The sequence below is a fragment of the Pleurodeles waltl genome, chromosome 5, assembly GCF_031143425.1.
Source record: "Pleurodeles waltl isolate 20211129_DDA chromosome 5, aPleWal1.hap1.20221129, whole genome shotgun sequence".
Lineage (NCBI taxonomy): Eukaryota > Metazoa > Chordata > Amphibia > Caudata > Salamandridae > Pleurodeles > Pleurodeles waltl.
In genome coordinates this window covers 575,248,661-575,270,963 of record NC_090444.1, presented here as the reverse complement: position 1 = coordinate 575,270,963, position 22,303 = coordinate 575,248,661, and the positions used below count along the sequence as shown (strand labels likewise).

At 48.8% G+C, this 22,303-nt stretch overlaps 1 protein-coding gene across 2 annotated transcripts in view; it reads left to right on the top strand.

Moving 5' to 3' along the window:
* USP34 (ubiquitin specific peptidase 34) overlaps window positions 1-22,303 on the top strand; it is a 1,940,069-nt gene that overhangs the window by 819,758 nt on the left and 1,098,008 nt on the right. The window lies entirely within an intron of this gene.

The following is a 22,303-nucleotide window of genomic DNA, read 5'->3' as shown; positions in this document are numbered from 1 at the left end:
TTGCCATTATGAACCCAGATACTAATCCAGCATGCCATTTTGTTTGGTCCTTACCTCATGAATCTCCTCCAGGCACCAGACTGGTTCTGGAAAATTTAGAATGGGGCTCTGTGCTGACACACAGTGTTATGGCTCCTGGTCGATTCAGACCCATCTCCATATATTGCATCATAAAGCCATAAATAGCACCGCCTGATACTCTGACTTAATTTCCCTTTTTTCTGTACCCTTCACCATAGATATAATGTGCTGACGTTTTTGCAATGGTGTATACCTGCTTTCTGGCAGTTCAAGTTTCCTTTCGTTCTTTATTTGTTCCAGTGTCAATTGAGGGAGTTCTGAGCTGTCTTAGACCCTGTTTAGTTTTATCTTTTATCACCATTACCCCTAGTCTCTGGGTGATGGATGGTGTGCCCTCCAGTGGATTATGTAAGCCAGCAAAGGTGTACAGCTGCTGAGGTAATTTCAATGACTTGTCTTCATTGTTGGGGTCGCCTTCCATTGGTCCCCTTATGTCAGTCTGGTTGACAGTTGTTCCCCCTAGTCAATGTCTCTCTCGACCCTGGGGGATCTGCAGGCATCTGCACCCTACCCTCTGGGTTAGGAGGGCCTACCATAGGGGTGACTTACAGTGACCTGGTGCAGTGACTAGCAGCGAAAAGGTGCATGCACCATTTCACACAGGCTGCAATTGCAGGCCTGTAGTCACAGTTTGCATGGGCCCCCATAGGTGGCACAATACATGCTGTAGCCTACGGTGGATCCCTGGTGTACTAATGCCCTGGGTACCTAAGTACAATATACTAGGGATTTACATGGGTTCACTAGTATGCCAATTGTGGGGTGTAAAAGTTACCATACACCTAAATTTAGGGGAGAGAGAACTGACAACTGAGGTCCTGGTTAGCAAGATCGAAGCGTACAACAGTCTAAACACACTGACACCAGGCAAAAAGTGGGATTAACTATGCCAGAAAGGTGCTTCTTTCCCACACTCTTGGTGAGGAAGCCAGTTGTCCAGCAAGTCCATTGACCCCCCCCCTCCCCTGCCACTTCCACAGCAGCCTCCAAACCTTCCTAGTCTGATGCTTCCCTGCCAGAGACCAGTCTGAGGCAGGACTAGCCATCACCTGCCCCGCTGGCAGTCCATCATGTTAGACAAGTGGATTCTCTCCGCTTGAAGACTACCCCTCCAACCATGCCATCCTCCTACGATCGGATGATGGAGGATCCCTTGTCACTTTCCAGCAAGGATGTGCCAGCTCTCTTGGCCAAGGTAGCCATAGCGAGGGTGTAGGAAGTTGGCTCTATATATACTATCTTAAAGGGAGAGATAGTGTGCACAGAGTCCAAGGGTTCCCCTTAGAGTTTGATAGTGGCAAAATTAGATAATACTAATGCTCTATTTTGTAGTAGTGTGGTCAAGCAGTAGGCTTATCAGAGGGTAGTGTTAATCATTTGTTGTACTTACACAGGCAATAAATGAGGCTTAACTCCAGGCCAATAGGTTTTCATATAGAAAAATATTATTTTCTTAATTTATTTTAGAACCACAAGATTCAGAATTCAATTAATTACATAAATTGTAAGGTACTTGGCACAGGTAAATATGGAACTTCGTATTAAAACAGTAATGTACACAGTTTTGGCAAAAATGTCAATAAGCTATTTCAAAAGTGGACACAATGCAAAAATCAACAGTTCCTGCAAAGGTAATTAAAGATGAGTTTGTCAGGTAAGTAAAGCACATATAAGTTCAGTCTCTGGGACGTAGGCAGCCTACCGTTAGGGGTTCAAGTCAACCCCAAACACCCAGCACCAGCAACACAGGGCCGGTCAGGTGCAGAGGTCAAAGTAGGGCCCATATATCATAGGTGCCTATGGAGACAATTTCTTTGTTGCTGTTTGGACAGAGCCACTGTCCACTGGAGTTACTTGGTCCTTTGGTAGCAGGGCAGTCCGCTGAGTCCTCAGACGTTGCTGGTCCCGCTAGATGAGTCGCTGTGCAGGTTCTTTGAGTCTGGAGACAGGCCAGTAGGGCTGGGGCAAAGGCAGTTGTCATCTCCGTTGTCTCTCCGCTGAGCTTTCAGGTCAGCAGTCCTTCTTGTTTCAGGTTGTCAGGAATCTGGTTTCCTGGGTTCAGGGTTACCCCTAATTACTCAATTTAGGGGTGTGTTTAGGTCTGGGAGGCAGTAGGCAATGGCTACTGTCCTTGAGGGTGGCTACACCCTCTTTGTGCCACCTCCCTGTGGGGAGGGGGCTTATCTCTAATCCTATTGGGGGGAACCTCCAAAGCAAGATATAGAATTTCCTAAGGCAGGGGTCACCTCAGCTCAGGACACCTAAGGGGCTGCCCTGGCTGGAGGTTGACTCCTTGTTTTTCTGATTATCTCCTCTGGCCATGCCGCCAAAAGTGGGGGCTGTATCCATGGGGGTTACAGTTCCTGTAGGGGGAGGTGTGAAGCACCTCCACCCAGTACATGCTTTGTTCCTGGCCACAGAGTGTACAAAGGCACTCCCCTATGTGGCTAGAAACTGTTCCGGATGTAGCAGGCTGGCAGAAACTGGTCAGCCTAGCACTGTTAGTCAGACTGGTACACAGGGGGCATCTCTAAGATACCCTCTGTGTGCATTTCTCAATAAATCCCACACTGGCATCAGTGTGTATTTATTGTGCTGAGAAGTCTGAAACCAAACTTCCCAGTATTCAGTGTAGCCATTATGGAACTGTGGAGTTCGTGTTTGACAAACTCCCAGACCACATGGCTACCCTGCACTTACAATGTCTAAGAATTGGCTTAGACACTGTACAGGCATAGTGCTCATGCAGCTATGCCCTCCCCTGTGGTATAGTTAGGGCTGTAAGGCCTGCTAGAGGGGTGACTTACCTATGCCACAGGCAGTGGGTTGTGGGCTTGGCACTCTGAGGGGAGTGCCATGTCATCTTAGTCATTTTGTCCCCACCAGCACACACAAGCTGTGAGGCAGTGTACATGTGCTGAGTGAGGGGTCCCCAGGGTGGCATAATACATGCTGCAGGCCTTAGAGACCTTTCCTGGCCACAGGGCTCTTGGTACCAGGGGTACCATCTACAAGGGACTTATCTGTGTGCCAGGGCTGTGCCAATAGTGGATACAAAGGTACAGTTTAGGAAAAGAACACTGGTGCTGGGGCCTGGTTAGCAGGGTCCCAGCACACTTTCAATCATAACTAGCATAAAAAAAAGGCAAAAGGTTAGGGGGTAACAATGCCAACAGCGGCATTTTCCTACAGAGGGTCCCTGTGCCGGAAGTATGTCATGATTGTTACTCCTGCTACTTTCTGATGCCCATAAAGGATAAGGGCCTCCACCCTATCCTTGACTTCCGGTCCCTCAATTGCTTCCTCAGGAAGGAGCAGTACAAAGCGCTCACTGTGGCTCTGGGTCTATCTGCCCTAGACCCAGAAGACTGATGGTAGCCTTGGACTTGCAAGACGCCTATTTCCATATTCCCGTCCTGCCTGCCCACAGACATTACTTGTGATTCACGGGAGTCCACAAGCATTTTCAGTTCACCGTGCTCCCTTTTGGCCTTACCTGCGCCCCTCAGGTATTCCCCATGGTCATGGCAGTGGTCACAGCCCATCTGCGCAGGTCAAGGGTTTCAGTCTCCCTGTGTTGCGACGGCTGGCAGTTTACGTTCCAGTGGGCGTGGCATCAGAGAAATATCTCCGACGTGGTCCAGGTGCAGTGGTGGCTAACGAACCGTGATTGGATCAGGGGCAGACCCCTCTCCTTTCCCCATCCCGATCTGACGGTAGTGATATGCATCACTACTGGGATGGGATGGCCATCTGGGAGAGGTACATTTGGCGGAATCTGGACACCGCATCAACCTATTGGAGGTCCAAGTGATCCAGCTGGCATTTAAAGTCTTTCTACCTTCCATCAAGGGAAGGCTAGTGCAGGTGTTCATGGGCATCACCGCCACCATGTGGTACTACAACAGATAGGGACCCTTTGTCAAGAGGCCCTGTTTCCCTGGACATGGTTGGTACATCAGGTCACATCTCTGGTGGTTCAACACCTGGAGGGCTCTCTGAATGCCAGAGCGGACAAACTGAGATGAAGATCCCTAGCGAATCACTAATGGCATCTCCACCCAGAGTTGTGGCAAGTTCTCTTTCAACAGTGGAGAGAGCCTTGGTTAGATCTGCTTGCCTGCGCCTACAACACACTATGCAAGCAGTTTTGAGTGTTGGAGGTTCCAAGGAAGCTCTCGATCGGAGATTCTTTTTGTCTGCAGTGGAGTTCAGGCTTCCTGTACACCTTTACACCCATACCACTCCTGCCCAGAGATCTCAAGAAGATCAAGATCGACGAAGCCCAAGCTATCCTTGTAGCTCCAGATTGGTACGTAGAGTCTGGTATGCCAAGCTCTTAAGCATGGCCGGCATCCTCTGATCAGGCTGTTCATTCAGGAGGACCTTCTATGACAGTAGCAGGAGAGGGTGAACCTGTCCAGTCCTCGCCCTCTTGCGTGTAGATTGAACTGGAACAGTTGACAACTTTCAATCTTTCTTCTGAAGTCTGTGATGTCATCTTGGCAGTCAGGAGTCCTCTCACAAAGACAATTTATACGTCTGCTGTTGGACCTAATTTGTGGCATGGTGTGCAGACAAACAGATTGATCCCCTTTCTATCCCACTTTCTTTAGTTCTTTTTATTCTCTCCCTTGCCCAGCAGGGATCTGCTCTGGGGACTCTTAATGGCTGTCTCTCTGTTACCTCTGCTTTTTGTGGTTGCCTGACCAGCCATTCCTCCTCTTCAGGTCCGCTGTTGTACATAGGTTCTTTAAAGGCTTACAGCATCTTTTTCTTCCTTCTAGATTTATCATGCCTCAGTGGGACCTAAATCTTGTTTTGACTTTTATAACGTGCACTCCATTTGAGCCCTCCTCTCAGACTACTGACTAACTAGACAGCCTTCCTTATGGCAGTAACATCTGCCTGGAAGTTCAGGAGCCTCAGGCTTTATCCCGCAAGCCTTCATATCTCACTAGTTATCCTGATAAGCTTCACACGTGGGCCCCTTTTCTCCCAAAAATGGTCACTCCATTTCCCCTAGGCCAGTCCATCACTCTGCCTACTTTTTACACTCCTCCGCATCCCTCCAAAGAAGAGGAGCGAATCCACTGTCTAGAACCAAAAAGAGTGTTGTTGTTCTACCTCACGGGTCTCCAACGTTTTCTGTAATAAAATGTGCTTGTGTTCAGCGAATATCCTCCCGAGCTACTAAGTAGTAAGCACATCAAGCAAGATTGCGTTAGTAGCCACCAAATGTATGAATACTAGCAGTGATCACCTTCATGCAGCATGCATAGTTGACAGTCGCAGTGTAACAAAATACTTTGCCAATTTGCGATGCCTTACCATGGGTAATACATAAAAGCCATAGATGTCTTCCCCAAGCACCAAGTTCAAAATATTAGTAATTGTGTCCCCAAAACTGTTTGATTTTGATATTTTACTAAAATATCAACTTTAAATATGTTTAAATGTATCTGATAGAGACATCTAGCTGCAGATTCCTTACTTTAGAATCTTCCCCAGATGTGAGCCTGGATCCAGAAACTGTTTTCTTATAGCACCTCTGCGCGTCTGAAGACGACGTAGTGCGATTCCGTATCAATGTCGTCCACAAGATGTGATGTCAGCGGAGTCCGTTTAACCCCCTCGCCCACATCAGTTCCTTCTTTTCTGCACTTGCTACGTGGATCGGGTAATGGTTAGTCAGGCCGTTTTCAGCCCACTTCGATGTTTTTTTCATTGGAACAGTGTGCTTTTTCCTGTTCATGACTTAGGAGTTCAAACCTTATGGGCCCTGTGAACAACAGATGTCATCTATGGACCCCCACTTGATTTGTATGTGGTGCCTGGGCAAGCACCATGACTCCAAAGCGTGTGACTCCTGTCATTAACTTCGGCCCAAAGCTCTGCGAGAGCGTCATATGAAGTTTCTGATGGCATGGATAGCAAAGCTGTCCCAGATTTCCTGTCAACCAAGGTCTCCTTCTTGTACTGACATCCATTTGCAGGGCCTTTCAAGGAGTTGTTCTCGTGGGCACCATTCTACATCGACTTCACAAGGTAAGTGACGAGGCAAGTGGTTGAAGTTACGGAAGATGCTGGAACATTGAGGAGTCAAGGTCAGAGTCTATCCAGCATCTCCCTCCTTTTCGAGGGGCCAGGTGACTCTAATCCATATGCGGGATTACTACATTTCTCTTGACACTATCTCTGGTGAATCACCTCCCTCTGGAGCACTTGTGGGTCCCAAGGAGGAGCAAAGTGCCTTGTCTGTGTCCATGCTTGCGACTTCGCCCTCGGCTTTAGTTAGGCCTTCAGCTTCAGTTGATGAAGCTGTTACGGCACTGATACACAGCCCTTCGGGGTTTCCACCTTCGGTGCCCTTATTCGATCAGCCAACTCTGGTGACTCCGCTGACAGCACCAATCGTAGTCGATTCCTCTCTCCAGCTGAAGTCAAAATTGACGTTGAGGAATCGCCTTCTTGATGCCAGTCGATGTTTGGTACAGCGCCAGTCATGTCATTTTCCCTGTTCTTCCTGCACATTCTGGAGAGTACCTTTAGTTTTATCTTTCTGAGGGACATGGTTGAGAGACCATTGAGTAGATGGGTATTCATCATCCTCAGAGAGAGGACAGCTGGCTAGTTGACCTAGCTCCGGCTGATGGCTTGGATTCTTTCCTAGTCCGGGCCCACTTTCCCCCTGGACTTGCTACTGAGGCAAGCTTCTCTCTTGCAGACTACTGAGAAGGGTTGCTGAAGTTTTGGACCTAACACTTCTTTCAGTAGAATTAACTTTGGATCCTCTAATTTTTGTCTTCCATCAAGGTCAAACAGGGGTTGAACCAGTGCTTTGTTACAGCGATGCCCTTCATGATGTTTTGTTAGGGGCTTGGACTAAGCCTGATACAGGTGCCCCTGTTGATCAGGCTATATCTCACAGGCACCGACCTACCTCCAGTGATCTGGCTTGTCTCCTAAGACATTCAACTCATTTAAGTTTATTGGTACAGGCCACTTTGGCCTCCCATGATATTGAGTCTCTCCCACATGTCCTGTCTTATAGAGATTCCAGAAGTCTAGCCGTCTATGACAGGCATATTTTTTAGTCCATAATTTCTGCTTTATGCCCTTAAATACTGTAGGAATGGGTCCCTTTTAGCATGGTCAACCCCCCTACCCTACCCCCACTCTCCCACACACATTTCTTGCCTGATAACTGATGCTAATGTGATTGTGTGTGTGCTGGGATCCTCCAAACCAGACCCCAGCATGTATGTTCTTTCCCTAAACTGTACAATTGCTTCCACAATTGCATTCCCTTGAACAAGGTAGCAGTGGTACCAAGGGCTCTGTGACAAGGAAGGGCCCCTAAGGGCTGCAGCATGTATTATGCCACCCTAGGGGACCCCTCACCAAACACATGCACGCTGCCATTGCAGATTGTGTGTGTGTGTTGGTGGAGAGAAAAAGGTAAAGTCAACATGGAACGCCTCCCTGGGTGCAGTGCCTACAAAGCACTGCCTGTGGCATAGGCAAGTCACCCCTCTAGCAGGCCTTACAGCTCTATGGCAGGGTGCTCTATACCACAGGTGGGGGCATAGCTGCATGAGCAATATGCTCCCACAATATCTAAGCCAATTGTTAGACATTGTAAGTGCAGGGTAACCATGTTGAGTGCATGGGCTGGGTGTTTGTCACTACGAACTCCACATCTCCATGATGACTTCACTGAATGCTGGGAAGTTTGGTATCAAACTTCTCAGCTCAATAAGCCCACATAGATGCCACATTGGATTTATTGGAAAATGCACACACAGGGCATCTTACAGATGTCCCCTAAAATTCACCCAACTCTCTAACGTGTGTCTGACCAGCTTATGCAAGCCTGCAACCTCCACATAGTTTCTGACCCCATTGTGAAAGCCTTAGTGCTCTTGGGAATCAGGGACAAAGCCTGCTCTGGGTGGAGGTGCTTTGCACCTTTCGCCTCCAGGAACAGCAACTTGGCGGTGAGCCTCAAGGTCTCCTGCATTTTATTATGCTGTCCCAGGGGACTCCAGCCAGTGGAGATGCCCGTCCCCTGGACCAAGTCTCACTTTATGGCGGGAGGTCCGGTGGGAAGATTAGTAAACACGAGAAGGAGTGTCCACCCCAGCTGGGACCACTCCTAGGGGGCCCAGAGCTGAGGTAAACCCTTCTCTTTAGAATCCTCCATCTTGTTTTGGAGAATGTTAGCCAGTAGGGTTAGGAATGTGCCCCTCCCCAAACGGAGTGGGCACAGGGAGGGTGTAGCCACCCTCCGGGTCAGTAGCCATTGACTGCTGCACTCTGACCCCTGTAACACTCCTAAATCTAGTATTTAGGGATACCCCTGAACCTTGCTCTTCAGATTCCTGGCGACCTAAAGAAGAAGAAAGACTGAAGAGCCGCACCAGCAGTGAAAACTCCAGATGACAACTGACTTGGCCCCAGCCCTACCGGCCTGTCTGCAGCCTCAAGACTTCTGCTACAAAAGGCGACTCATCCTGCAGGGCCAGCGATCTCTACAAACCGTCAGAGGACTGCCTGCCTTCCCTAAGGACCAAGAACTCCTGAGGACAGCAGCCCTGTCCACTAAGAAACTTCCAACTAGGAATTCAGAGCCCTCTGGATCCGCAAGTCCTGCCCACTCTGCACACAACGTCCATGGCCTGAGTAGAGGTAGCCCACTGATCCAGGGAAGGTACCCAAGTGATTCTGACCTCAAGTCCACCCTTGGTTGACCCTACCTGAGCAACACGAAGATGCCAACAGCTTGAATCCAGAGGACCCCTCTGACCGCATCCAGCTCCAGTGAAGATTCCCAACACTTAAAGGTACCCCTGCACCCGCAGCCCCCTGGCCTTGGGAACCCCCACCGACAGTCCACCAACGTCCACTGGGATCTCAACTTACCTCTCCAGCCATTGGTCTTCTTCATCCGACTCCCAGGACCAAGTCTGCAGCCTCTTTGTGAACCGAAGTTTCTCATGAAATTTAATTGGGTGCCCAACGCTGTGTTTGCACCCTGCACCAGCACCCCATGACTCTGAAGGTTTGTGTTTGATGTTGACCTGTGGCACCCCCGGTGCTGATCTAAAACCCCGCCCCCCCAAACAACCTGTGTCCAGAAGCTGCAGGTACTTTACCTGCAAACTGTTTCTTTCTAAGTGCCCCCAGTCTCTTGATTTCCATTGGGCGCCCAACACCACCTTTGACCTCTGTTCCCGGCCAGCCCTTTGGGTGCACTCTGGGTGTCCCCTTGAACCTTACCCTGTGGACACCTTAACCCCAGAAGACTGGGACTGTAAGTCAAGTACTCTCCTGTAAACTGTACTTGTACTTTTCCTCCCCTAGATCTGCATTGCCTTCAATGATTTTTGCACTGTCTACTTTTGCTATTGAAATGTATTGCTTACCTGAAACCTATATTAACTGTGATTTACAAATAAAATGCATTTGATATTTGAAAGTGATGCATTCTTGAAACTATACTTACCTGCAGCAACGATCCTTTTGGTTCTAGAAATAAAGTAACAGAATGTTTTTGATACAACAAATGCATAGCACTACCCTCTGATAAGTCTAACTGCTTGCCTACACTACCACAAAAGAAAGCATTAGTATTATCTACTTTGGCCTCTGTAAAGCTTTAGTGATCCTCTGGACTCTGTACACACTATACCTTACTTTGATATAGTATATACAGAGCCAACTTCATACAAATACATCTTGCGTTCTTGACGTTTCTCCCATTCCTTATGGGACTCATTGGCAAATATCTTGCCTGTGCTTCTGGGTGATATCAGGAGCCCTCTTACACCTATGATACAAGATGGCCAGCAAGCACCTAAACTAATGATTTTCCGTGGTATGGATACTACTGACTCTGTGGGTTGAGCTATCGCTTCATTAGTTGCGCTACATTACCTTGCCTGATTACATACCTCTGGAGTTTCGGAGGCAGTTCAAACCACATTGATTGACATGCCGTTTGATGGTGCCCATTTTTTGGGGGCACAGGCTGATTCCGCTTTAAGACAGTTTCGTTATAGTAGGGATGGAGCAGCAATTAGCTTGGTTCCTCTCTACCCTTTGGCCCAGTTGATACCTCCTGTACTGGGTTGTAGCGGGTTATTTGCCTTTACTTATTTTGCAGATGAAACAAGCTTTGGCAGTGCCATGGGGCTTTTTCTCTTCTAGAACTTTTACTCCTAATGGTGGGACCCAGTAAGTGTTCCTGGTCTTGGCAGGTGTTGTTTTTCCTTAAATTGTCAAGGATAGATTATTGGGGTGCATATTGCCTTGGGACCCTATGGTGCTTTTCATGCCTGATGTTTCAAGGCTACTTTTATTATTGTTATTACTTGGTGTAGAAGTGTTGACTTCCCACTACAAGTTTGTCAATAACAACTTCTTAGAGGTTTATCTCTTTTAATATATCTGACATAAAGGTGATATCATTTACTATGGAGAAGGGTTTGTGCATGAGTTGATACTTTCATTGTATGTACCGTACTCTAAGTGGAGTATTTGCTTGTATGTCGTTGAGCATTCATACATATATATGCACGTGCAGGATTATTTAGCTTGTGCACTATTAAACTTCATTTGTGGTTACAGAGTTACTCCCTCTGCAGAAGGTTTTATTTCTAATTTGTGAGATTATGAATTGAAACTATTATCCCTCAAAATGAACTTGTAATATTAACAGCTCCTTGGGAATGTTAGTATATCGTTTAATCTCTGTTCAGGGAGATTTCTTAATAAGCATTATACAGCACTAAGGGTGACGGTTTATTAAGTCCTTCTGTACTGTCGAACAATGTAGCTTTTATTCTACACTAATTGTTGTGTACATTCTACTCTTAACCAATGTATGGTAGTATCAGTTTTTCTACTTTGGTAGATTCAATATATTAGAAGCCAGAAAGTATAATCTTGGAGACTTTAAGACTTTCTTTGTTTGGTCTTTATGGTTTTATATCAGATAGCCATCTCAGTTTGATGGATTTTCTACAATTTGGTGTAGACATTTGTATGGTGTCGACATGTTCTTTGAACATTATTCTTTCTTTTTCCTGGCTTATGTCAGGTTATCATGGGTCTTCATTGAGACATCTCTCTCTGTGGATTCTTTTCACTCGCTTGTATGGAATGATTAATATTGACTCTTTAGGAGTTGTTCTGCGCTTTTTTGTTTGCATTCAAGACGTCCATCTTTTTGGATAGGCTTTTTGGAAGGGTTTACCCTCTTCAGGGTTGTGTTAGGTGTTAATGTCTCATCTAGGTACAACTGTTCATTGTGGCCTGACTCTAGTTGTTTTAGGTTGGGTACACAATTTGAGGAGTGTTGTCATAAGACGGAATGTACAAAATCGGTGGGATTCTTTTTATTTCAGAATCTTGTACATTTTTCGTTTTTGCGTCATTGATAACTTTTCCAGTTCACCTGTCGAGGAGTCTTATTCATTATAAGAATCACATACTCACCTTGGTTACCACCACACTTCATAATGGCTGTTTTACTCAGCTTTTAAAAATAAATATATATATATATTTAGATAGTTAGTTACTACATCAGCATTTGTTTATTATACTCCTATGCCAGTAGGTATATATATATTGTGAATATTTTGAGGATGTTTTATCATCTCTGGCTACTTTTCCTGGGGAAAAATATATTTATATGTCAAATGGTTGCTATTGGTGTCTTCAACTTCTTTTTAAAGAGGGCAATTGTATGTTTTCTCTGCAAGAGTTAAACTTTCTGTCTGTGTCTTATTGTGTAGGTCTGGTTAGGATATACCTTTAAATGATAAGTGGTATTGCCAATAGCCTATTATGCTACCTTGTGTTCCAACAGGGTAGAACATGTAGATTCAGTCTGCTTATAAGAACAAATACATTTATCTTCACTAGCTCATTTAGCAATGCTGTCTTGCTGACATGAATATTTCTTACCCATGTTTTCTTTGTCTGTATGATGTCATTGCATTGGTCCTTTTCACAGTATTGATGGGGTGATCATCATGCATTGATTTGCTTCCCATTAACCCCTTCGCTGCCAGGCCTTTTCCCCCTCCTGTGCCGAGCCTTTTTTTAGCTATTTGGGGCAGTTCGCGCTTAGGCCCTCATAACTTTTTGTTCACATAAGCTACCCATGCCAAATTTGCGTCCTTTTTTTCCAACATCCTAGGGATTCTAGAGGTACCCAGACTTTGTGGGTTCCCCAGAAGGAGGCCAAGAAATTAGCCAAATAACAGTGAAAAATTTGTTTTTTTTTTAAAAAATGGGAAAAAGGGGCTGCAGAAGAAGTCTTGTGGTTTTTTCCCTGAAAATGGCATCAACAAAGGGTTTGCAGTGCTAAAATCACCAGCTTCCCAGCTTTCAGGAACAGGCAGACTTGAATCAGAAAACCCAATTTTTCAACACAATTTTGGCATTTTACTGGGACATACCCCATTTTTACGATTTGTTGTGCTTTCAGTCTCCTTCCAGTCAGTGACAGAAATGGGCATGAAACCAATGCTGGATCACAGACACCGCAACATTTCTGAAAAGTAGACAAAATTCTAAATTCAGCAAGGGGGAATTTGTGTAGATCCTACAAGGGTTTCCTACAGAAAATAACAACTGAAAAAGAAAAATATTGAAATTGAGGTGAAAAAAACATCAATTTTTCTCTACGTTTTACTCTGTAACTTTTTCCTGCAATGTCAGATTTTCGAAAGCAATATACCGTTACGTCTGCTGGACTCCTCTGGTTGCGGGGGATATATAGGGCTTGTAGGTTCATCAAGAACCCTAGGTACCCAGAGCCAATAAATGAGCTGCACCCTGCAGTGCGTTTTCATTCTATACCGGGTATACAGCAATTCATTTGCTGAAATATAAAGAGTGAAAAATAGCTATCAAGAAAACCTTTGTATTTCCAAAAAGGGCACAAGATAAGGTGTTGAGGAGCAGTGGTTATTTGCACATCTCTGAATTCCGGGGTGACCATACTAGCATTTCTCAAATAGATGTCTTTTTTACACACTCTCTTATATTTGGAAGGAAAAAATGTCGAGAAAGACAAGGGGCAATAACACTTGTTTTGCTAATCTATGTTCCCCGAAGTCTCCCAATAACAATGATACCTCACTTGTGTGGGTAGGCCTAGCGCCCGCGACAGGAAACGCCCCAAAACGCAACGTGGACACATGACATTTTTTTAAAGAAAACAGAGGTGTTTTTTGCAAAGTGCCTACCTGTAGATTTTGGCCTCTAGCTCAGCCGGCACCTAGGGAAACCTACCAAACCTGTGCATTTTTTAAAACTAGAGACCTAGGGGAATCCAAGATGGGGTGACTTGTGGGGCTCTGACCAGGTTCTGTTACCCAGAATCCTTTGCAAACCTCAAACTTGGGCTAAAAAATCAAATTTGCCTCAAATTTTGGTGACAGAAAGTTCTGGAATCAGAGAGGAGCCACAAATTTCCTTCCACCCAGCGTTCCCCCAAGTCTCCCTATAAAAACGATACCTCACTTGTGTGTGTAGGCCTAGCTCCCGCGACAGGAAATGGCCCAAAACACAACGTGGACACATCACATTTTTTCATAGAAATCAGTGCCTACCTGTGGATTTTGGCCTCTAGCTCAGCCGGCCCCAGGGGGGGCAGAAATGGCCTAAAATAAATTTGTCCCCAAACCGTCCCTCCCTGCCCCGGGAGTGACCCTTGCCTACGGGGTCGCTCCCCCTGCGTGACATTGGCGCCAAAAAAAAAAATCCCCGGTGCCTAGTGGTTTCTGCCCCCTTGGGGGTAGATTGACCTATAATCAGGCAATCTGCCCCTAAGGGGGGCAGAAATGGTCTAAATACAATTTGCCCCCCAGGGGAGCGACCCTTGCCTAATGGGTTGCTCCCCATCTCTAAAAAAACAAACAAACAAAACTATTTGCCCTGGCGCCTAGAGGTTTCTGCCCCCGCTGTGGGCAGATCGGCCTAATACCAATAGGCTGATCTGCCCCCAGGGGGGCAGAAATGGCCTAAAATAAATTTTCCCCCCTCCCCCACCTCCCCTGGGGAGCGACCCTTGCCTACAAGGTCGCTCCCCTTGCGTGACGGCGCAAAAAAAAGATCCCTGGTGCCTAGTGGTTTCTGCCCCCCTCGGGGGCAGATTGACCTAAAATCGGCCGATCTGCCCCCAAAGCGGGCAGAAATGGCCTAAATACAATTTGCCCCTCCAGGGGAGCGACCCTTGTCCAAGGGGTCGCTCCCCATCTGTAAAACAAAAAAAACTAAAAATCCCTGGTGCCTAGTGGTTTCTGCCTATCAAAATAGGCTGATCTACCCCCCAGAGGGGCAGAAATGGCCTAAAATAATTTCTCCACCATGGGGTGGTGCCCAGATCTCCTCCAGGTGGCTACTTGAGTCTACCATCCTGAATCCAAGATGGGCATAGGCCCCAGGGAGCATCGGAGTGGCCAGATAGGTGACGTCACAGCACCCTCCTGAAAGGTGGTTTCCCTGTTAGGTGACCAATCCCCCTTCCAGTGGTATTTAGGGTCTCCCTCTTGGGTGGATCTTTAGATTCGACATGCAAGATTCCAGCAGGAACCCTCTGCATCGTTTACTTCATCTTCTAGCCACTGTTTCTGAAACTAGACCCTCCAGGAACTGACAGGCTGCAACTACAGCAACAACTTTGTTCTGCAACATTGTTTCTCCGGCTCCTTCCAGCAACTGCAACATTTCCCCAGGTATGAATCCTCGGTGGACAGCGAGTGTTCATCCTACACAAGAAGTAAGAAGGAATCGCCCTGTGGAGTGAAGGAGTCACTTGTCTGCATCTGCAGGCACCAACTGCAACAACGACAGGCTTTGTGGGTCTGCTCTCCTCCGGAACTGCGTGGATCCTGCCTCACAGGTGGTGGTCTGGAGTGGTCCTCTTGGTCCTCTGTACCAGCTGCTGTGTATGAGAGATGGTAAGCCCTTGCCTCTCCTTACAGGACAGTATCCCTCTGCACAGCGACGCTTACAGCTACCAAGGCTTGTTTGGTTCTCCTCCAAGTTATCTTGAGGCTCCGTGTAACCCTGGCCCCCAGCACTCCTTCCTACAAAGCACAGTCTCCTTCCTGCAAAGCACAGTCTCCTGCCTGCTGCTCCAGCGACGTGAGACTCCTCTTCAGATGTGCTGAGTGGGGCTCGCTATGACAGCTGTGCCTGCTGCCGGTGGGTTGCCTGTGGGGGCTGCCTCCTCTTCTTGTGACTCTCCCAGCTGCTTAGGGTCACCCCGGACTCCCATCCTTGGGTTAAGTCCCCTGGACCTTGCTGGTACTGTTCAGCTTTGTAAACCTTCTTCTCCGTATCTTGCATTTGCCAAGGCTTGTTGGTGGTTTTCCAGCACCACTAACCGACTGCATCACCACCGCTGACGTGGGACATTACTTGCATCCCTTCTGGAACTTCTCTTCATCTCCTGTGCTGCACTGCTGACCTTCTTCGTCCACCGTCACCCTGGTCCTGCATCCCCAGAAGGGTAGATAGTGGCTCCTGCCACAACCGGACACTCCATCATGAACTGGACTTGGTCCTCTTCCTTTGCAGGTCCTCATCTGTCAGGATCCACCTTTGGGTTCTTCTAGTCTTGGTTAGGTCTTGCATAATCCTTTTTCAAAATCCTCCTGTTGGTTTTGGAAAAACAGGTACTTATCTCTGCTCTCCTGTTTGCTGGGGGGGTCACTCTGATACTCACCTCTTGGGCTTCCTAGTTCCTCCATCTCCATTCTACTGATTCAACTTCCTTGGTTAGGGGACTGCCATTCACATTCAACTTTTTTAGTATATAGCTTTGCCCTCCCCTAGGGCCCTCACCGATTACCTAGTGCCAATACTTATTGCTTTCTATGCTCTATACTGATGGCTAATGTGTATATATTAGTGTGTCTACTTACCTTCAGTCGGGAATCGCCTATTCAGTATTCTAGTATTTGTGTTACCCTAATAAAGTACATTTATTTTTATGGATCAAATCTGTTTATTGGTATATAACATAGACAGACCAAATACAGAAATCCGTGCCTATATCCGAGTCGTCCGGCAAACAAGTTTCGCAGGAAGTGCTGCCACTCATGCTAACCGACGAGCCTGTACCGAAAGCCAACAGACATAATGAAACATGTTTCCTCATCTCCAGAGCCCGTCTTCTGGAGGCTATCGCCCATAACCCAGATGTCAAGACAGCCAGTCTATGCGGAGATTAGAAACTCGAAAACAAACCACAACACACAATACAAAATACAAAACTGTGCTTCCCCTTGCAGTCCCCAGCTGTGCCTCTCTTTCTGCCCCCCCACCCCCATTTCCCGTTCCCCAGGATCAGCCCTGGTCCCATCTCCCCTCCTCTGCACAATTTAGCCTCCTCCCCTCAGACATCCCCCAGCAGCTCCAACACCCTTAGGTATGCAGGGCAAGTTAATTCGTTGAATTCCGCTGAGAGAATCTGGATGAACGGCCTTCAAATGTCACCTACATCTCCTACCTTCTGCCTAGACGCCAATGTTCGTTTCTCCATTGCCAAGATAAACCAGAGCTTATATAGCCAAGAGGTGTAAGTCGGGACCCTGTCTGAACCCCAAAAAGCTAGTATTGTCTATAACACTGCGTTAAGAGCCAGAGACATCTGCCGTCCCCTCCGCGAGCAAAGAGGAAAGGTAAGAGGGTTGGGTAGACCTCGAATAACATATGACGGGAGTCTAGGAATCTCTGTCTGAAACACTCTGTCTATATCATCAAGAATGCCTTTCCAGTATCTAGCTGTTTAACTTGGGACAATGCCATAGTATGTGTATAAGTGTGCTAGTGCTGCCACATCCCCTCCAGCAAAGGTCAGTCTTAGCGGAGTCCCATGCGTGAACCCTAGCCGGACTCTCCCACTCTTCCTTTGTTAGCTCCCTCCCCAACTCTTGCTCCCATCTCCTCTGCCCCTTGTTTTTAGCGGGCTGCGTCTCCGCCTGTAAGAGTTTGTACAATTCGGAAATCATCTGTTTGTCATCTTTCTTTCCCATCAGCCATTTCTCAAACGGGGTAAGCGGTCTGGCTACCAACAGCCTGATCGCCGGCTGGAGGGCCCAGTGCCGAACTTGGTAATACGTCAGCCTGTCTGCTTCCGTGAGCCCATAAGTCACCTTCATCTGGTCAAAGGCTATTACTCCATCCACATCAAATATGCTGCCGACTCTTTTGCAGCCCTCTTCATACCAGCGCTGAAAGCGCTCCACCTGAAGACCCGGGGTGAAGTCGGGGTTCTTGAAAATCGGAGACATCGGGGAGGGAAAGGTCGTCAAATCCCGCTTCATGGCCACCGCATCCCACACCCGGAAAGTCGTACTCTTAACCGGAGAAGAATAAAGTCCAGACTCTATCTCTTCCAGATATGAGACCCGGCCACCGCCTGGTCCATAAAACACCAGTGCTTTTCGGTGAGCGGTCGACTGCACTCCAGCAAGTAGTGCAGTTGGGCATCTTGAAAATACCTCAGCAGACAATGAACAGCTAGGCCCCCCTCCTCCTTAGGACGGTACAGGACACGACGCAGCATCTGAGCAGGCTTTCCCCCATACGAATTTTAAGATCGCTGACTGGAGTGTCGCTATGTTGCGCGGTGGCGGGGTTAAAGGGAGCGTCAAACACGTATGCGCGGCAAGACCGTTATCTTGATCGGGGAGACCCTGCCGAACCAGGAGAGACGTGTTTCCCCCCACTTCTCCATGTCCCCCTGTATCTCGCAAGGGAAGCATAGTTCATGCTAGACGTTCTTGCCGCCGATGTTGCCAGGGCAATGCCCAGATAAGGCACGTGGGACGTTGACCATATGAAGGGGTATCGAGCCCGTAGGGCCTCTTCATGCTCTGGTAGAATTGACAAACTTAAGACTTGAGATTTCTGTGTATTCACTTTAAACCCAGGTACCCGGCTAAACGCGCTAAGGACCTCCATGAGCGCAGGCAGTGAGACCATGGGATCCGCCAGCGTGAGGAACACATCGTCAGCATAGAGATTAATGAGATGGTGGTCTCCCCCAAACTTGACGCCAGAGATACGAGTATCATCACGGAGGCGCTGAGGAAGGGGTTCCATATAAAGCGCAAACAGTAGTGGGGAGAGCGGACACCCCTGCCTCGTCCCCCCGCCCCACCGGAAACGGAGACGACAGAGCCCCATTCACGCGGACTGCAGCCGTAGGGGCACTATAAACACACTGAATCCAGGTCCGAAACGCCGGTCCAAACCCAAAGCGCTCCAGCCCCCGAAGAAGATAGGGCCAATGCACCCGATCTAATGCTTTCTCTGCGTCAATGGAGAGGAGGAGCGCCTCCCTATGAGATCTATTAGTTTTATCTATTAAATGTAGCAACCGCTTCTTGTTGGCACCGCACTGTCGATGGGGAATGAAACCCGCCTGATCCGGGTCAATGAGTCCCGGCATATAGGGATTAAGTCGCTCCGCTAGAATACCCGTGAACAACTTGGCATCAATATTTAGGAGCGAGATAGGCCGGTACGAACCACAGTCCTCCGGGTTCTTCCCAGGCTTAGGTATGACCATGATGGAAGCCGCTAACATGCTAGGCGTGAGGGATCCTGTTAGTAAGGAGTTAAAGAGCCACACCAAGAGCGGGCCAACTCAGAGCAAAAAGTCTTATAGAAAAGCGCGGTAAAGCCGTCAGGACCAGGCGACTTCCCCACCGTAAGGCGATAAATCGCCACAATCACCTCCTCTATTCGTATGGGCTGGTCAAGGGAGGCCGCATCGTGCTCATGGAGCTGGGCAATCTTACAGTCCGCGAGATAAGAGGCAGGATCCGCAACGCTCCCACGTCCGCTGCATACAACTCTCTATGAAAATCAGCAAACACCTCAGCTATTTTCTGCCCAAAACGTTGTCCAGAGCGGTCCAAATCATTGTCCATAACCAAATTGAAGTCCTCCCCTACAAGTTTAGCCCTGTCCGGTGTAGCGAGCATGGGGGATATAGCTTGTCTCATGAATGATTCTTGCCATTCATTGGGGGCCTATAATGTAACGATTGTGAAGTGGAATGATTCAACACGCACTCTAATGGCCAGGAACCTACCCTTAACCTCATGTATCTTAACAATTACCTCCCCAGGAAAGGCCCTTGAGATCAAGATCGCCACTCCAGCATTCTTCGTAGGTGCAAAAGACCAGAATTGTCGAGGAAACCACCTGGAGCGCATACGATAAGTGTCTGTAGACAACAAGTGCGTTTCTTGTAGCAAACATATATGGCTCTCGGATCGTTCAAGGGCAGAGAGGACTGCCAACCTCTTGGCGGGACTATTAAGCCCACGAACATTAAGGCTCAGACACTTAAAGGACATGGGTAATTGAGGGGATGAAGCTCGTCAACCATAGGCCTCCACCCAGGGGCAGCCCCCGCGTCCCACCCAGAGGAGGGCCCACCCACTAAAAGAGCAACGATCATGTCTCTGGCACCTAAGATTCCAGAGGAAGCACCACAACATAAAACAAAGGTACACAACAGGTGTACATCTAACTCACACAAGTCCTCTATCGAATGTCCAACAAGAGGCAAGTTCCAGACGGGGTCGACCACAACTCCCAAGGTTGTCATTCGGCGCCCAGAGACCCCACCGTCCAGACCCAGCTCCAGCCGCTTCGCCAAAACTTTCAGACTACCCCAGACCACTGCAACGACCCTCAAGGACTGTCTACGTCTAGCCACTTGTCCCCACCGCGAAGCTGTTCAATACAGACTGTCTCTCCAGCGCTTGTTCGGTCGTAGACTGCCTCGGTTGCCTCCGTTTCTTCTCTTTCAGCTGCCATCCTGGGCGGTCCCTGAAAGCAGCTTCTCCACGCGGCCCATCACTCCGTCTCCTCCAGACTTAGGATCTGACGAGCTTCCTGCAGCGATTTCACCTGGCGCAGCTGGTCTCCCCAGCGGAACATAAGGCGAAAGGGGTGACCCCAGGTGTAGGGCGTAGAGTGCGCCCAAAGGTGCTCTGTGATGGGCTTAAGTTCTCGTCGCCTCTGCAATGTCGCAACCAGAGATCCTGGAACAGCTATAGCGTGTACCCTCTAAACTGGACCTTGCGCCTTTTCTGGTGAATACTTTTAGTCATAAAGTTGTGCAGACACAATAAGATATCCGGAGGGCGCTCACTGGCTCCCCCCACCTGCCCTGCTCTTTGGATCCGGTCCATTGTGATCTCTTGTGAATCATCAGGACCCAGGATGGTCGGAACAGCGCTGTGACAAACTCTCTAATGTCTCCCCCTTCCGCCCTGGCCGGGGCTCCCCAGACCCGAATGTTGAGCGATTTTCTAAATCCTCTGTCGTGATCTGCAGAAGCTCCTTCTGCTCACGAAGACGCAAGACCTCCTGTTGCAATTGCTTGACCTGTTCCCCCCGGGAGATCTTGTTGTCTTCCATACTCAACACCCTTTCCTCGAGCGACGTAATGTCCACTCGCATATCCTGCATCTCCTGAGAAATGTCTCTACGCAGCTCCTGCAGATCCATCCTGAGAGAATCAAATAAAGAGGAGAGAAAACCTTTCGTGACTGAAGCCCCCCCCATCCTCCTCCGGCTCGCCCCGGTCATCTGGCCCTCTCACTGAGGCAGCCCCTTCGGCCTGCTTGCCCTGTGGCGGGTGAGACCTTGTTAGCATCTCCCTCACCGACTGGTCTCTCTTCGGCTTAGAGGACGCCATCAGAGTCCTGCTCAGCAGTCGTTGCCGAGAGGAAACCAGCACCCGACGCAGTTCTCCACGCTACTCCGCTAACTAGCTCCTTTGCCGGGCCACCACCACTCACCGGGGCCGCCCGGTCTGGCCCCGGGCTCTCGACCCTGCCACGGCGAAGCGACCATCCTCACCTCCTCTGCCCTGTCAGAGCCAGCTCTCTGTAGCACACGATGACCAAGGCCCAGAGGACTGTCACCAGCCCAAGTATGTCACTGCGTGAGCCGAAATGTCCCGCCGAGCCGCAGCTCCACCTTCTCCCTTGAGCACAACGGGGCCCTTTGCCCCTCAAAGTCCTAGGGGACCACGGGAGCTCCCACTCCCTTACACTGCCTTGCTGCGGGCCCTCTCGGGGCCTGACGATCACCACGGCGCCGGAGGGCCAATGCCACATGCTGCCATCTCACAAGTGTGGCCCCCTCCCCTGACTCTATGGCCCGACTGCTGCCGCCGACTCTTCTGGGGCCAACGCTCTGCTCGAGCCCTGCATGGGCCCACGGCCCCGTGGCCTTCTGCTCGGCGGCCCCTCGCTGCCGCAGCTCCTGGCCACTGCGCCCGCGGCACTCAAGTGCGGCCTAGGCCTGTACCGTCTCTCGGCCCAGCTGCTCCCGCCTAGCCGCCAGACACCCGGCCAATTCCGCGGTCCCACTCACGGGGCCTCTCTGCGACCTCTCCAAAGGGTGCCCGGGGCGGCGCTGTGGCTGGAAAGGCCTGGGCGGCGGAGCTCGGAATCACACGTCCGCTCACGCCGCCATCTTGGCCACGCCCCCTCAGTACATTTATTTTTGTAGCAGTGTGTGGTTCTTTCATGTGTGAGAGTGCTGTGTGGCAATGGTGGTACTGCATAAGCTTTGCATGTCTCCTAGATAAGTCTTGGCTGCTCATCCACAGCTATCTCTAGAGAGCCCTGGCTTCCTAGACACTGCCTACATCTCACTAATAGGGGATACCTGGACGGTGGTATAAGGTGATAACACCATAGGTGTTCACCATGCACCAGGCCAGGTTTACAAAAAAGTCTGTAATCTACTGTAACACGCAGAGCTGTGTGGGAAGCTGGCCTGCACCCCCTTTATTACATGTGTGTGACTAAGACTTATTGCTAACGTGAGAAAAGGATAACTTCTGTTTTACCACGACTCACCTGAGATATCGCATTCTCAAGTTCATGCGTGAAGGCTGCCACTAATCACCTTTTACTGTTTAGGTTTTTGGTGAAGTACTGCTTGAGAGCCAGGAGGGTTGGGCCAACAGTTGCAACTTGTTGTAGGATTGGCCTAGTCACCTACAAACAAAAGTGCGGTCATCCCTAAACCAGCAGTCTCACCTGAGAACTACAACATGGCACCATCAATGATGGTGTTATGGCACTAATTTATGGATATTCTGATTATCTCTGTCTCACACACAACAGGTACACTGAGTACATTTATACGGAGACTT